This window comes from Manis pentadactyla, chromosome 2, assembly GCF_030020395.1.
Source record: "Manis pentadactyla isolate mManPen7 chromosome 2, mManPen7.hap1, whole genome shotgun sequence".
NCBI classification, from domain to species: domain Eukaryota; kingdom Metazoa; phylum Chordata; class Mammalia; order Pholidota; family Manidae; genus Manis; species Manis pentadactyla.
Window position 1 is genome coordinate 128,511,937 of NC_080020.1, and position 18,017 is coordinate 128,529,953.

General features: G+C 44.1%; 1 protein-coding gene across 1 annotated transcript in view; it reads left to right on the plus strand.

The window, feature by feature from the left end:
* The window catches only part of RETREG1 (reticulophagy regulator 1), a 135,204-nt gene that overhangs the window by 80,031 nt on the left and 37,156 nt on the right, over positions 1-18,017 (plus strand). The gene's annotated exons all lie outside the window — the stretch shown is intronic.

The window sequence follows — 18,017 nt, forward strand, 5'->3', positions numbered from 1 at the left end:
CCACATACCCCATTACAGTCACTGTCCATCAGCGTAGTAAGATGCTATAGAGTCACTACTTGTCTTCTCTGTGCTATACTGCCTTCCCCGTGCCCCCCCCCTATATTATGTTCGCTAATCACAATACTCCTTAATCCCCTTATCCCTTCCTTCCCACCCATCCTCCCTAGTCCCTTTCCCTTTGGTAACTGTTAGTCCATTCTTGGGTTCTGTGAGTCTGCTGCTGTTTTGTTCCTTCAGTTTTTGCTTTGTTGTTATACTCTACAGAGTTATCATTATTTTAAATTTCACCATAGTCTTGTACTTGAGCTATATTACATGAGCTCTACCAGTTTGCAAAATAAAGATATTAATAAACAAGGAAGGAACCCAACTTGCTTTCCCAAGGCTGACTTACACTGTAGTCATTCTAACTCTAACTCCATGCACAGATTTCCTGCAGTTATGTTTGTGTTCAGGTAATTTCCAGGAGTTTCTTCAGAAATATGCAAATAATAGTACACATTAATAACATTAAAAAAAAATCACATGTAGGTCATTTCTTTAGTCTTTCCCTCTATTGTTCCCATGGAGACCCAGCATAAAGAAACAAAAAGAAAAAAACCAAAAAGGAAAAACCTTTTGAACATTAATGAGTAATTGGAGATGAAACCTCTGACGTTCCAGAAAACCACATCACTGCCCAGACACCCAAACACTCAAGTGACAAATAAGCTAACACTCAGTGTCATTAGGTCTCCATCAGATACCGGGACACCTCGTGTGGTCTCAGGGTCTGTTTTCTGATGGAGATTCCCAAGGCCACGGAGGACAGGGGTCATCCCCTCCATCCTGGCAGCCCCAGGGCCTCAAGCAGCGTGGCAGGGCCCTGGAAGGTCTGGCAACAGTCCCTGATGCTCTCCTAGCGATTGCCATGGCCTGGGGAATCGAGGAGCTTGCCGGAGGAGGAGGGCACATGGAAACCTTCCTAGCCCACTTGCTGGCTGCATGTGCTGGGAGACAGAAGCCCAGCTCAGAGCTGTCCACCGCCTAATGTGTTAGAAGAAATGCCATTTGATGCTTGGTGAGTGGACCCCCACATGCAGACCTCCTTCAGTTCTGTCTAAACACTTCTTTACAGTCCCCTGGCATGCCATGAGTTGTTTTGCTTCCACCTGAAGGCTCCCCTTCCTAGCCCTGGTCCTGACACATCCTTTACCATCACCAGTACATCACTTCCCGTGGAAGCCTCCTCAGCTTGCTGCAGACCCCCACACTGTCTCCTGTTCTCTCTGCATCCCTCTTACTTCCCCTGTTACAAGAGCGCCCATCACAGCATTGCAATTGCTTGCTGGTTTGTCTGTGTACCCGCCACACTTAAACTTGGTGACAACAGGGACCATTTTGAACTTTTCCTACCTAGAGCCTGGCCTGTGAGTAGTATCAATAAGCAGTTATTAAATGAGTCCATCAATTAGCCAGACTGTGTAATTAATAAGCATCTCTGATGAGTCCAGAATTGTGCTATGAGCAATGCGTGATTCAAGAGAAGAAAAATGTAGCCCAGGCTCAGCCATCTGCAAGCTCTGAGGCCTTGGGCAATATACTTCGTCTCTCAACATCAGTCTCCTTATCTGTGAAATGGGATAAGAAAAACACCTTCCTCAAGACATGTTAAGGATTGTAGGAAACAATTAACACAAAGCACTTTGGTACATGGTAAACATTCCTGAGCTGCCATTGTCATTATCTTATCGTCAGGGGGTGAACTGGCCCCGGTGAGGAGGGGCCAAAAATGAAAAAACAGGAAATCTTAAAAATAGTTTCATTCATTCAATCCTTATGTTGATATTCCTTTGAAAGTCAGACAAAGGAAAGATCATGGTGATTGGAGAGAGTAACATGGTGTGGGTGAAGTTGCAGTAGTTCCAGAGTCTCTCACCTGGCCTTCGTTCATCTCCTTATCAATAGGTGATTACATGGGGGAGCGAGGGCATATCTGGACCTGAGAGGTTGGGTGGGGCCCCTTTTTGCAGCCGGGTAGTGAAAGACCCAGGCAAGCAGAAGTGGACGACTGCTTGTAAGCCATACATGGGTTTCTCCCATTTTATTTCTCCCTTTGACTGATTTTGGTTTCAAAGGTAATTTTCTCTGGACTAGGAAAATATCCCACCACCACCCCCTGCCCCACCCAGAGTTACACATGGAAAATGTGAGATTGACTCTCTAAAGCCAGTATTATTATTTTTAAAGCAAACACTTAAGTAGGACAGTCAAAATGCTTATGCTGTTCTCAGTAGTACAAGATCACTATTACATTCTTGTTCTAATATACTTAAACCAATCCAATCCAATTTGCAAAATTTACATATGCATTAAGTCTTCACAAGGATTATGTTAAATACTATTATTATCTGCATTTTACAGATGAGGAAACAAGCACTGAGAGATTAAATAACTTGCCTGAGGTCACACAGCTGGTATGTAGTCCAGCCAGCCAGCATTAGAACCCAGGCAGGCTGGTCCAGGAGTCACTTGGCAGAACTGCCCCTTGGAGCACAGACACTGTGCACAGCACACTTGAGAGTCCAGACCCCAGACTCTGTACTTCTGTGGTTTATTGCTCAGGCAAGGAACTACAATTCCATTGTAAAGGAAAAACAGTTTGGCAGCAGAGAGGATGAAAGTCAGGGTGGGTGTAACTCTGGGCAAAAATATGTTCCCAGCCCAGGGCAAATAAACCTTTGAAGCTGAGATCAGTCAAAGGGAGAAATAAAGTGGGAGAAACCTGTTTATTGCTTACAAGCAGTCATCTACTCCTGCTTGCCTGTGTCTCTCCGGCTGTGTAGCAAAACCCCATATACCTCTCCAGTTCAGCTGCCCACTTGTTCTTCACCCTGCCCCTTGTAAGCACCTATAGATGTGAAGACGGACTACTTCTCTCCACCCCTTGAAACACCTATTAATATGGAGATGCAGTAAGGCCAGGCCAGAGATTTTGGGAAATATTGCAATTTTACCCACAGTGGGTTTCCTGGAGGTGGCCTGTGAGATGGAAATGAGCATGCAGCACCTTTATTAGGATCAACTCCTGGGAAGGGAGGACAAGGGGCAGTGGGCAGAAGGAAATCAGAGCTGCTACACAGTGTGGTCTTCTGGGGCCAGAAAGACTGGATCATATGATGGGAGAGCACAGGGTACAGCATTCTGGACACAGGTCAAGCTCCATTAGGCTTTGCTTAGACTTGATGCTGACAGAAACAGAGAGGTTGAAAATGAACCTGACCACCAGGCAGGGTAAGTGCAAATGATAGAGCGTGAGATGGTATCTCTGCACCTGAAGGACACTTAAGGTTAAGTTTCACTCTCTACCCTGTTCCACCTCCCGGCAGACTGACAACGTGCACAGTGATGCAATTAAGGACATGAACAAAACGAGCTCAAGTAGCTGAGACATCAAAATGTTTGATGTGCTCTAAGTCCGCTGCTGACCAGTGTCTTTGGGGGATGGTGTTACTGATACGTGAAAAGAGTGTTTCTGGTCTGTTAAATTACCACGTTTACAGCGAGTGCTGCTCGTTTGATTTGCACCTGATATGATGAGCTAATTATATGGCAGAGTGACCCACGTGGCAGGATGATTTCAGTCATAGCAACACAATATTTATCTGGACAGCAAACAATCAGGCTGCTAATTTGAGATGCAATCTTTTCCAGAGACTTGGCCAATGCAATAAAAAACAACTTTTTTTTTTTTTTGCTCATCCAGACACCCTCCATGCCAGGAAACACAACTATGGGTTATTTCTTTGCAACTACCATTTTAGAACTTGTTCACTGATGACTTTTTATGTGTATTTGTTTCAGTTTTATTGCAGTATAACTGATATCATATGTAAGTTTCAGGAGTACAAGTGATGATTTGATACACATATATATTGCAAAATGATTACTGCAAGAAGGTTGGTTAAGAACCCCATCGCCTCATGTAATTACCATTTTTTGGTGCATGTGGCGATGACATATAAGGTCTACCCTCTTAGCAACTTCCAAGTATATGTAATACAGTATTGTTAAGTATAGCCAGGCAATGGTTTCTTAGATACAACATCAAAAACAAGCAAAAAAGGTCTTTGTATCACCACTTCATTTCCTTCTTTTTGGCCTAATAATATTCCATTTTATGAATATGACACATGTTTAAAATCCATTCACACTGATGACTTTTTAAATAAGTATTTTTATGTTAAATAGTCCCTGTTAAAAAGTATAATCAATGACAGGACACCAAAACAGACAATCCTAGACTTTGTTTCCATTTGTAGATATCTGATTACAAAAGGTATCTATACATGGAGAAATTTCCAAAAATACTTAAAGCCCGTAAAAGAAAATAATCACAGAGATAATCACTAATAATAATAGTTCTTTCCAGACGGTTTTCTTTAATCAATTACAAATAGATACATGTTCTTTTATAATTTGTCAGGTTGTGTGTATAAAATACAGGGTTGGCAAGCTGTGGCCCACACTCACCCGTTTACGTATCGTGTCTACCACAGTGGGGCTGAGTGGTTCTGACAGAGACCATATGGCCCTCAAAGCTGAAAATACTATCTGGCATTCACAGAAAATTTGCCCAACCCCTGTTTTAATATGCCGGTCATCTCATGCTATTAGATGTTCTTCAGAGTTATACTGTTAAGGATTGTGAGGTGTACAGGTGAGTAGTTGAAGTCACAGTTGATGTCACCACATCCCTCATTCCACACAGCCTGTTGGTAAACCTACTTGGCCCCATCTCCAGAGTGTGTCCCAGACCCCCTACTCTTCCCTGGATCCCCTTGAGCCTGTGCTGCAGCTCACTCCTCACTGGACCCCCTCCTTCTCTTGATCCCAAAGAACTGGTTTCCGTACAGCAGCCAGAGATAATTCCCACTCCACTCCCAATGCAACCTGTGCCCATGTAGGGGGACCTCAGATGTACGGTGATGGCCCTCCTTTCTGTCACCAAGATCCAGAAAAATCTTTTGGCCACCTTGAATTTCTAGGCTTCCAGTCATGTAAATGTAAAGGGGCTCATTTTCTGTTCATACAAATTGTAACCACCGTAAAAATCTCTGTTTGCAAATTTAGTTACGTTGATACATATAAAAATCACATCTATTCACATAAAGCGTTAGTTTCAAAATGGCGCTTTTTCTTTTCATGTCAGTTTCATTGAAACTAGGGCCACTTTTTGAGACTCACACATTTCCCAGAACAAGTTATCTCCACTCTAAGTTGTGATAGAGCATTTTTTAAACTAGAGACACTGAAAGTTGTACCATGCTATAAACAACTTTCAATCTTATTTTCCAGTCTATCTTTTTTCCACAATCTTATTTTCCAGTTTATCTTTTTTCTGATATAACTGACCTATAACATTGTGTAAGTTTAAGGAGTACAATATAATGATTCAAGATAAGTATTTTTGTGAAATGTAAGTTTAGTGAATGTCCATCGCCTCACATAGACTTTTTTCTTTGGGATGAGAACTTTTAAAATGTACTCTCTCAGTAACTTTCCAATATCAATGCAATATTATTACTTTCCGTCACCATACTGTTCTATACATCCCAGAACTTACCTTAACGCTGGAAGCTGGTATCCTTTCCCCGGCCCTGACTCCTGCCTCTGGTGACCACCAGTCTGTGCATCAGTATGATGTGACCACTCACTATATTACTTTTTGAAGAAGATTGAGGGGCTTATTTACAGTAACACTTAGCCCCTTTGGTTGTGAGGTTGTACCCCCACACACAGGTATGAAATCTGTGATGAATGTTTTTTTCTTTCTTTTTAATTGTTATTGTTGCTGTCACTTTTTTTTTTTACTAATTCTGTCAGGGTTACCTGTAACATCTCAAGGCTTCTCAAACAAGCATTGATTGGTGTCATTTCAGCCATTCCTTGTCCCCCAGTACTTTTCTAATCAAAATAAAGAAATGGAATGTACAGTCTTGGAATATGAGATTTGGTAAGATCACAAACATGTGGCCACATCCTTGTTTGGAGGCATAATCTCACTAAAGCAGAGCATGTTTTAAAGGGACTGTCGTCACCCCCTTGGTGGACTCTGAGGGGCACCACCAGGGCCCTCTTTGGGAATGAACCCTGACTAACACTGGGGAACCCAGTGTTGCCCAGTCTCTGTCACCCAGCTTTGCCCAAACTGCTGCCAGGCCCACGAGGGGACCTTGCTTCCGTGCAGGCAGAGGAAGGCACCATCTCGTCCCTAATAGGAGCTTTGCTCTCGCCTTTAGCATCTGTACTTCTGTGTTATCGTGAAGCCCCTGGGAACAGCTGTTTCACACTGTTGGTGAGACTCCCTGTTTATCTCATGACTTGAAGGCAGTTGCACCTCCGTGAGGGAGAAGGCAACCCATCACCCTGGAGGGTGCGTGTAAACACCTGTCCTTCTTGCACATCCATCTGCACGTGGTGTCTCCTAGCCTCTGCAACAACTCCTAACATGGCATGTCCCTCACTCTTCACTTATAGTTCAGACTGAAGTGATGTTTAAATTTTAACTGCTCATGATAGACACAGAAGCTGGACCAGGAGAAGTCTTAAACAGGTCACTGCCCTCTAAAGTTGTCAATATGACTTGCGGTTTCATTGTCTTACTAAGTCGAGTTTGATATAAACAATCCACATTGGTTATAAATAAGCAGGCCGAAAGCAGTGTCTGGTAGCCAGAGTCCACTGTGGACATTCATGATGAGCTGTGTGTATAGCGTTGCCATGCTTTGATGCTAAAAGTAGGTGCAGGTAAAGAAGCCAAGTCTCATTTCCATTTTTAAACCAAGGACTTCCTCTACTGCTCAAAATAGGAAAGAGACATGAACGGTAAGGACGAATGGCACACAAGGAAAGGAAGTCTGAGTTGGTTTCAATCCTGGAAATTTGACCAGAGCGAGGAAAAAATGGCTGGATGTCATGGCTTTCCTACCACATTGGAAGTAGCTCTCGTGTGCACACAGCTCCCCTCCAAGGACACTACTTACAGCACCTGGCACCCCAAAAGGGAGCACCCCCAGCACCCTGTCTCACCTATGTCAGAGTTGGATGCACACGTGTGACATGCAGGCTTTTATTCCCGTGTTGGCCCACCCTGTCTTCTGGGTTCAGTCCAGTGCCACCTCTTGGGTGGTGCCGACACTGGGTGTAATGGAAGCGAGATAATCCTGGCTGAGCCTGCGTGTGTGGTGGTTAGCACCCGGCCCAGCTGGAGAGAGGGGAGCAGGGTGGGGCATGTTGAGTGGAGCGATGCCAAGAGGGCAGAGAGGTGGCCTCCCCGAGTGTCTGCAGGGGTTGGAGGCACCATCTGAAGGAGAGGGTGGGCAGAAACGAGTGTGTGGCTGCAAAAATCAGTATCATAGCCCTGGATTATAACCCGAACTGCAAGCCCGATGGATCCCTGTGAGTCTTTACTGATATAAGAGATGGAATAAATAAGTGAAAGGAGGAGAGACGAAGCCACCTACAGAAGAACTCTGAATAATACGTGTCCCTGCTCCGCTGTTCTGGAGGTGGGGCAGTGTCCCAGTGGGCACTTCCTCCTCCCTTGAAAGTGCATAGAACTTAGGCTTGCTTTCAAAGGCTAGAGTATGGAAAAAGAAGAAAAAAAAATCTTACAGTAGAGAAACCCAGAAACACTACTAAAACCAAGTGATCAAGTTAACATCACCAGTGAAAAACATCATCAGTCACATGGGCATTGTGAGCCCCCAATGTGATGTGACGAGAGGGGCGCCCCCTCTCTGTTCTTCTTCCCCCAAGCCTACAACCTCATTCTAATCCTGAGAAAAATGTCGGACAGATCCACGTGGAGGGACATTGTACAGCATACCTGATATCCACAAAATAGTCCTCAGAACCTCCAAAGTCATGGAACTGAGGGAACACGGAGCAGTTCTCAGAGCCACGGAGACTGACGAGATGTGACCAGTGGCCGCTGGGTGGTGCCGAGGGTGGGAGCCTGGAAGGCAGTCGGAGGTTACCGAAAAAGCCTAGGGAAATGCAGACGCTGAGGTTAATTCACAGTGATGTGCCCGGGCTGGGTGTTAGTTGTGACAGGTGTGTTGTGACAACATAAGATGTTAACCCAGGAAAACTAGGCAGAGGGCATGTGGGAGCTCTCAGAACTCCCCTGCAAATCTACAGTTGTTCAAAAATAAAAAGTTTATTAAAACAAGTTTGTGTGTGCTTATTCTACAGCTACACTGGATGCTAGAGGAAACTCCTGTGGGGAAGCTGGGGTTCCTATGACCAGGATCCTCACTGAACCTAAACCACTTGATGATGTAACTGGCCTGTTGCTAGACTACTGCTTCCACACCCTAGGCAATAAGCTATTACTGACTGAGTCACCACAAAAAGAGCTCGGCCCAGTGCTCTGGGCGGAGGCAGAGATGCTAGTGCTGGACCCACCGCCCGGAGAACAAGCCGGGTAATTAAACCCTTTCGCCCCAAGAACGTTCTACTGTCATTTCTTTGGTCACACTGAATCCACAGCGAACTTGCCCGGGGCTGAAACCCATTGGCAAGACATCCCCCATTTGGAATTGTGATGGTGGCAGGGAATCGGGTTAACACCATCAAGTCCTACTGGACCCTGTTTCTCTTCTAAGGCTCTACAAAGTTCACATTTTGGATTTGTTTCCCTCTTTGTTAAAGCTCGTTGCCTTTGCTAGTCTCCAAAGGGGTTTTACTCATACCCTGGTGGAAGTGCAGGCACAGGACACCCTCAAGTCACCTCTGTGAGTTATCCCTTAGTACCCTATGGCGGCCCAGAGGAGGTAAACTCTTATAAAAGGGTTTATAATCAGACAGGCAGTGGTTGAGGCAGTAAGGAACTGCTGTCCCAGTAGGATATTGGCGGCATCTGCCCTTCTACAAGCAGCAGCTGTGAGCTCTCTTGTCAAGGCACTCTTCTGTCCCGCTTAGGAAGATAAACAGAGCCCAGCTTTGTTTGTAGCAAATGCTCTGGAGGGGCTGGTTCCCCTTCAAAAATGCCTGGAGGCTGTAGGGTACTGGCCTCAAGCACATTTCGCCAACCCGCATTGCCTGGAGGACAGGTTCTTGCAGTGTCTGAGATCTCCCCCAGCCCCACCCCGGTCAGCAGGTGGAGCTCAGCAGGGAGCTGACGCCACAGGTGCCAAATGGCCTATGTCAAAAAGGGACGAGAAACAGGTTTTCTGGACACCCAACCCATAACTTCAAAGCAAATGTGGAAATAATAATTAACTATTGTAGGAATGTGGAGCTTAAAAGACTCTATTTCAGTTTGGCTTCTCTGCAGACTGCTGGGTAAATGTGTAGCCAAGAAGCACTTATCAGGTACTATGTAAGTCATGAAAAATAATTAACACTGACATAAGCAAAATGTGACAAGGAAGATCAACATATAACAAAAGTATTACATAATCCATAGTTAAACAGGTTATAATTGCCCCTTGCCTTGCATTGTATGTTTAAGCTCAAGAGATGAGGTTTGTTTTAAGCTGTGTGCCATTCTTGAGTTACTCCAGCCTTTACCGTCCACAAAGACCTCTGTCTCTTACAATTTGTGGCCTTAGAAATTTTCCATTTCCTTATGTTTGCTAAGAGCAGTGAGACCTGCCAGAGTTCTTTCTCTCCCATGGCTATTTGTTCTCAATTTCTTGGAACCAGAGATTCTCTGTCAACAACCTTCACCCCTGAAGTGCACATAGGGCCTTAGAAGAGAGTTTTTAATAAGAAGGCAGGTGATATTATTCAGGAACATGTGTGTTCTGTGGAGAGAAGCTGGAGCATTGATAACCTCTAGCCCCCACCCCCATAAGAATTTTATTTCTACCATAAATTTATGTCTGTGTTCCTCCTGGTGGTGTTTATAAAAACTTTTCTGGGACAGCAGGGGAAGGGCTCTGGGGAAGGATGGGAAGGAGAGGAGATAAGAGAGGACGAAATTGGCTTGACACAGAGCCACACTGTGTTTTAAGGAGAGAAGGGATGAAGAAATAAGTAGGAAGGAAGCCAGGCAAGGTGACCAACTGGGAAGGGCCCAAACAGGAGTTTGTAGGGACTGAGTTTAGTGCGATGAGGTGGGTACATGGAGGACACAACAAAAACCGCGACAGTGACGTAGGGCGATGGGACACGTGAGGCCCGCACTGCGGTTTCAGGAAGCCCTGGCCACCTCTCCTCCTTCGGTGGCGGCCAAGCTGCCGCCTCTTCCTCTCCATGTCCCCCGAGGCCACTCCTGTACTCTGTGAGCTCTCTGTAGCTTCCTGCTCTTTCCCTCCACCTGCCATCATCCCACCCTTCCTGCTGAGAACCTGCTGAATGAGTGGGCATATGGGTTTGTTCGGGGTGTTTATTCTTTGCTTCATGAATTCAAATGGTCATTAACTCCTAAATCTAAATATCACAATATAAAAATTAGCAACATGTAATGAACTTTTATTAAGAAATATATTAGATCAGAAAGTTTAGGGCACACCAAATATGCCCCCATTAGAGATCAAAGTCACAAACGGACAGCTGGCACAGGACGCGACTCTGGGAGGCTGCTAGGTCATTTATGGTGCTTCCTGCTGCCTTTCCACCACCTGGCTTCTCTCTACTTCTTGGCTGCCTTTCCCCTGCTGCCCGTGTCCGACTCTTTTCCCATGTTTCTTTCTGTCCACCCCTGGCCATTCTCCTCCACCAGGCTGCTGGCTTCTCCAGCATCCCTTGGGCGGCTGCACTGTGTTCTGTAACTTTTTCAGGCAGCTTTGTTTCCACACCTCTCTCTTAGTGGCAGATACAGTTCAGCCCATGACAGAGTCAGACAGCAAGTGTGGCATGGCCTGCCCTGGAGGGCAGGGGGGCCACTCACTGAGTGGTCTGTAGCAAAGATTTCAGTCCAGTTGGGGTCCCTGCTGAGGTCATAACAAATTATATGACAGTCAAGATATGAGACAGTCCAGCACAAATTGGCAAAATGGAAATTCTGACAAGTAGGGATAAGAAAATAGTGATGTATTATTGATGGCCTACACAGGTACTCTGAGGAGTGCTAATTGCACCAGGACAACAGGCACATCTGGGGACTATCCCAGGTTGGGAAGTAGGGTGACTACAGTGGGGTGTCCAGAGAGAGGAAGAAGGTCTCCCAGAAAGCTGTTGACCAGAAGCTCCATGTATTTGTTTTAGTTTGCCTGCTATTTTTGGATGAAAATAAATCTGAGGAAAACACTCCATATGCTAAGCTTAAAAAAGATAAAATGGGTAACTGGGTTGATTCTGTTCTAATTATTATTAGAACAGACAGAGAAAAAAGATCCCCACTTTCTCTACCTGACTGTCCACATGATCCAGGTCACAGTTTCCCAACTATATTTTGAGCAACTCTGGGCTTCCAAGGACCTGATTCAGGGGCTGCCTTTGTGGAAGACTTTTCAGTGCCCTGCCCCCATTTAAGCCTGAGTAACACACACTTTGGCTAAAGGTTGGTATAGCATAGCATTTGGGGAAAAAGAGTTTTTATTGCTTTGAAAGCTACTGATCTAGGACAAGTCTCAGTGTGATTCCACCAACAAGAGAACAAGAGAGAGTCTTCCATCTCTCTCAGTGGGGCAGCATGTTGTGATCATTTACCAGAGCTTCATTCCTGACTGGTGTCATTTATACCATGTACATAAACAGTCATTTGATTTTTTTTTTTTTAATCTAGGAAAAGTCCTTTCCAATTTTGTTCTGGATATACTGGCTTTGATATGAGTTCCATACATATGCTTATTCCATTTTTGCAAAGTGCATAATATCTATTCTGAATTTCATGGGAAACGCATGCTGTATTGACAACACTGTGAGTCTGGTGGGACATGAAAGAGATGGAGACAGGGAATCCTTATGCTCTTGAGTCGGCAGGTGGAAGGCTTGCTTTGGTTTTCTCTCATTCTTCCACCCAGCACATGTCTTCTATGAACCAGCTCCTCCGAGACGGGGATTCTTACTGATTTGGCTTGAGTGAAAATCTCAAAGAAGCTCAAGTGGTCAGCGGGAGTGTGCTTCTGAAGGCATTCTTTCCCAAGTGATATTTTTTCCCTTTAGTGATAGGAAACCACAGAAAAAATTTCCCCTCCCAATTATAAGCAACCTTTTTACTTTTCTGTATTTTAAAAACAATTTTTTTCCTCTTATCATAAGAACAGTTTGTTGCTGAAAAAATAGCAAATAGAGACAGGCAAAAAGAATAGCATGGAAAATACTCAGTATTTAGTGCATAAAGTGAAGGTTCCTGCGGCCAGGATTCTCCCCTGGCCCTAGTTGGCTGGCTCACTACACATGTGTGGGCAATGCGTTGTTATTGACTCTAAATAAAGAGCTCCGCCCAGCCCTCTTAAGTGACATGGTGGCACAGCTGCAAAGCTGCAGGAGAGCAGACATAAGGCTGGAGTGGTGGCAGTGCCGAGGACAGAGACTGAGATGGCTGTGGGGGCAGAGAGGCCCAGAGGCAGAGACCGGCTTGCTGCCTGCAGACTCACTATGAGTGGGTAGGATTCAAGTGATTGACCTGCCATCATGGGAATAAAGTTGGGTATAACCCTTTCATCCCAGAAACATTCTACTGTCATTTCTTTGGTCACATTGAGTCCATGGTGAACCCCATTCGGTCACATTGAGTCCCGGGCTGAAACCCATTGGCAAGGCAGTATTTCCTTAAGCCAGAGGAGAAAACCACGATTAACACCTCAGTGTAGATCCTTTGGAAAACTTTTCCTTTCTCTTCCCCCCTCTTCCCTCCCCTCCCCCTTTTATCCCCTCACCCCTCATCCTCCTAGTTTCCCTTTCTTCGTACATATTTTTTCTGGGTATTTTCATCAATATATAAATGTATATTTTTACATAAGTGGGACTATACACTTTTTCTAGTCCCTTTTTCAGCTAGCTATATTATGCGAAGATTTTCTTAATAATCTTACTCTCTTTAGCAGCAAGATAGGATTTCATGGCACCATAATTTAATTAATCCCTTATTGTTAGGCCTCTAGGTCATTTTACATCTTTTGCAGTTATAAAGAATGTTTATTTTATCCACATTTAAAATTGTATGATTTATGAAGTACATAAAATATTTACGAATAATGTATGAATACTGAAAAGGTAATATGCGTATACCTTAGCATTGTGCAATGTATTGGAAGTGCATGTACTGCAAAGAGTGTTTCATCAAAAACCTTTGGCTGCCCCTAGCCTAGGAAACAGGTGACTCCTATCTGAACTAAGGCAGTCACTGTGGCAAGCATGGAGACTCCGGGTGGGTTATAAATATAGCTTAGTGCCTCCGAGCTGATGGCCCTGGGTGAGTCTTCTCTGTCTGGTGAGGGAGAGGGAAGTGTGCATAGAGCTCCCACTTTTCTGCCTCAGTTGACCATTGGGAACATTTCTTCACTTAATCACTTAACTAATGATATCACTTAAATTGCAGGTTCTGTGCTCGAGCTAGCTCTCCTATGCTTTGTATTACTGCTGAGGTATAGTGACGAACTAGAAGATAAAGTCCCTGCTTACCTGCCACATTGGGAGGCAAATATTCAGATAGCTGGCATGTAAGTAGATAGTGAAGATAAAATGAGATATTGCTAAATTCTGTGAAGGAAATACATCAGAATATTGGGATTGAGAATGATATGAGGGAATACTCTTTTAAGGAAAGAGGTCGGAGAAGAAAAGAAACAGAAAGGGTCAGGGGAGGAGCAGGTTGCCAGGAGGTGGTGGGTCCTCTTTGGACTTGTTTTTTGGAGATATTTGTGGGACATACAGGTGTTAAAAGGTAAACTGAAGTTCAATTAAAAATGTTCAAGAGTTTGAACAGAAATCAGTTTAAGTCAGGCGGCACCAAACTGGAAGCGGTTAGGAGCTCATAGGAGGGAGGGGCAAGACTGTCGACGAGAAGACTGAAGCCAAGCAAAGCAATTAATTTGATGGGCTAAAACTTCGGTGCCTACCTTATTTGGGAAGGCCTGTTGGATGCTTATGGTTGGTCAGCCTTAGGTCTCAATTTCTTAACCTCAAGGCATCTATAGGCTTACATTTTGCTTTTCTTAAGTAGGCTTCTAAAACATTTAGACCCCCTTAATCTAAAATAAAGCCTCTCTGTTAAGTTGATTTAACACAGGTTAAGATGTCTAGAAATCAGCAGTGTGTGGTTAATTTTTTAACAGCTGGTGCAGAATGGGTAGAGGATAGGCAGCTTGATTTATAGCATTTGCCGTTTTCAATGGTGTCAATACTCCCACCATGGCTGATTTCAAACTACTTATTTGCACATGGAGTGGGAGGAGATGCTAGCAGCTTTCATGAGCTAGAGGCAGCTCCAGGGTACCACCACTAGTGGGTAATAAGCTATATGGGCTTGGCAGTCTGGACTGTTTCTGGTGAGGTTATAGATTTGGTCATAGAGGTGAGAGTGAAAATCTGGGATTAGATTTCCTAGGGAGATGGTATAGCATGAAAAGGAAGGTGGCCAATGTTAGAATGCCAGGACTGCCGTCTCAAAGTTGAGGGTCCCTCACCAGGAGCATCTGGGAGCAAATTCACAGCCCATCCCAGTCCTATGGAATTAGTGTGTGTAAGGGCACAGAAGTCCTGCCCTAGAGATCGCCAACATTTAAGAGCCTGTTAGATGAGGGGCACCTAAAGAGACCAGGAAGGAATGCTGAGAGAAGTTGGCGCTGAGCCCAGAGAATGGAGTTTGTACGCCAGAGGTGGGGGCACCACCGAGACAACGGGAGGGGGCAGCAGTGAAATGACACCAGGAGCTCAGGTCAGGTTAGATGAATAGTAGGTATTTAGCTGTGTTTAGAGAGCGGTGTCAGGGTCACAGTGGGACAGAAGGTTGTGTTGGTGAGGAGTGACTTCACCACAGACCGCTGGTTAGGGCCTTTGTCTGTAGGGGACAGAAACAGAGGTCAGTAACCAGAAGGAGATGTGTGGTCAGTGGTGGGACTTCCGGAAGGGGCCTGGATGTGTTTGCCGGTGAGCGGAAAGAGCCAGTAGAATTTGGGAGGGTCACAAACCAGTAAGAAGAGGGTGCGATAATTGGTGATACAAACTGGAGGAAAGAGGAGAAGAGGGAATCCAGAGCTCAGGACACAAGCTAGCCTGGAAGGAGTTACTTGTGGGATCTTATCTTTGGAGGCTGGAGGGAAGGAAGGGTGGGAGAGGATATTAAGTGGAGGAAAGCTGAGGCCAGGATATTGAAGTAAATGTTCAGTAGACTCTTCTCAGCACTGTCCTGTTAGTTGCCTTTTGTAATCTCTACCCTTTTTCCTTCTTAAAAGCAATTCTGGAAATAATTTTGAAACAATTGGTAATGCTGTATTAGCCATTCAGCCCTGACTGTAGCTGTTGTTTTATGTCTAACATAGACCAATTTTGGCAGAGAAGTAGAGAATTAAAATTCTAGAGCTGTGCAGGTCAATGGAAATATAATGCAAGCTACATATAGAACTTAAAATTTCTAGTAGCCATGTTAAAAAAAATGAAATTAATATATTCTATCTAACCAGTACACCCAAAATATTATCATTTCAAGAAAGAATCAATATAAAACTTAGTAGTGAGATATTTTACATTCTTTTTTTTAGCCACTCCATCTTAAAAATCTAGAATAGATGCATTTCGTGTGCTTAGTAGCCGGACGTGGCTAGCGGCTGCCATACTGGACAGGGCAACTCTAGAAGGTCTATAGCTTGTAGCCTGAATGCTAATATAACACATAAAAATGTGCCTGTTCTTAGGAAATAACAAAGACTCTCTTCTGGCCAAACTCTAGTCAGGCTCTTCGGAGCCCTTTTTCTACTACGCCCTGTCCTTGGGCACATCCTCAGGAACCTGGCTGTTGCAAGAATCCTGTCAAGTCAGTTGGACAAGAACCCCCCATCCTTGACATCTGATCACTTGGTATCTAACCAAATTCTTCATCTCCCAGCACCCCCCAGGTAATAGCTGGTCACCCTGGCCTGCCTTCAGCAAGAATTCTGTTAGTTTTATTTATTTAGTGAAGTATTACCCTACCCATCTTCGTAGTCTATCCACCAATGACCACGTGTTCCCCTCACTGCACCCCCGCAGCCTTGACCATTCATGCTAATACTGCCCTGTAACCTCCAAGAGCGGGAGGGTACCCTTATTGTCTGTGATAGGAAGTCCCAGAGCTTCAGTCAAGGCTGCTATAGAAGAGAGGGAAAGAAACAAAACTGTTGACCCAGTGATTGTGTGAAGAGAAAAGATGTCATTGAGAAAAGTGGACATTTAGCTTTGATGTCGCGATGATTTTCTCAGGTCATACTTTAGGACTGAACTGCAAAGGAAGAGAAAAATATCCATTTGAAGTATTTCCTAAGATTACATGCATACAAGTTTTGAAAGAGCATGTGTATATGAAAACTTAAACTATGGACATATTTGTCCGTGTGAGCCTTTGCCAGAATGTGTGGGCTCTGCTGTCCCTGTGGCTGTAGGACTGAAGAGAGCGCTCAGCCCTGGAGCCTGCTCCCAGCTCTGTCCACAGTGGGTCATTGAGCTGTGCTGGCCCCAGTTTTAGCATCTTAAATCTTGGATAGCTTCCGAGGCCCTCAGGGTCTCTGTTCTGTGAGTCCTTCGACTTGGGGATGCCGGTAGACTTAGGTCAGCAATGATGAGGGAATGCGCCCCTTCCCCCAAGGACTGACAGTGTCATCAATGCCAGAAAGTCATCCACGGTGCCAGTCATGTCACTACATTCTGTTTTTTCTTCCTGTGTCATCCTGTTCCCTCCTTGTTCTTGTGGATATCAGAAATTAACACAAATATAGAGAAAGGGGAATCCGTGGTTGAAGCAGGTAATTTAAAAATGCTTGAAGGAGTGCTTATAGGAAATAGTTCAGTAAATATTTCATGGCGGTGATGGGTAATTCCTTTGTTACTGCACCGATGGGTTCACTGTCCTTCAAAATTGAGAGGCAGGTTTCAGGGATATATGCAATTCTGCAGTAACCAGCAGAAAGACCAATAGCAGCCACATTCAGATATCCAAGAAACAGTTAATTAGGAGGTTAGGAGAACAAAGGGAAAAATTAATGAGAAAGGATTGTCAGAACTGAGAGATTGTAGAATCAGCATTTTTGCATTGTTAAGGTTAAATAAGAGTGCTGAAATATTCTCACTGATAATATTTTCAGTGCTTCAACTTCTCAGTTCTTTAAACCTGGACTTTCTAACAACACGGCACATTGCCATTCTGAGAGGCTCCTGCAGAACCCGATCTTCGGAATTCTGCTTATGACTGTTTTTTTTCCAAGGTTGACAGTATTTAAGTTAAATGTTTGAGTATCTGCACGAACTTAACCTTACACTTTGAAGCCTAAAACTTCAGATCTTGTGTGAAATATTAAAGCATTGTCTTGAATTTAGCTATCTTATGGCAATGGAATACATCTATTTTAAGTATATTGTTTCTTAATAATTAAATCTTGCCTACTGCTTTACTTAATGTTCCCAATCAGAAAAAAAATATGGTTTCAAGTTTTTATGCAAAGCTTTTAAGATATATTCCTAAGGGAATCTCAGTAATAGTTCTAATCTTTTTTATTTTTTAATGAGGAGGGAGCTATCTTTTTTCTTTAATTGAGATTATAACAATCTATTAGTTTCAGGTGTGCAACATAATGATTTGCTATGTGTACATATTGTGAAATGATCACCGCAATTAGCCTAGTTATCATCTGTCACCACACAGTTACAACTGTTTTTTTCCTTGTGATGAGAACTTCTAAGATTACTCTCTTGGAAACTTCCAAATACACAATGCAATATTATTAACTATAGTCACCATACTGTACATTATACCCCCATGACTTATTTATCTTGCAACTGGAAGTTTGTACCTTCTGACCACCCAGGTACAAACTTTTCTTCTAGCCTCCTTGGAGGCAAGAAGAATCGAAGTAGTTTTTGTCCTGCGAGGTTACTTGGTGACTGAG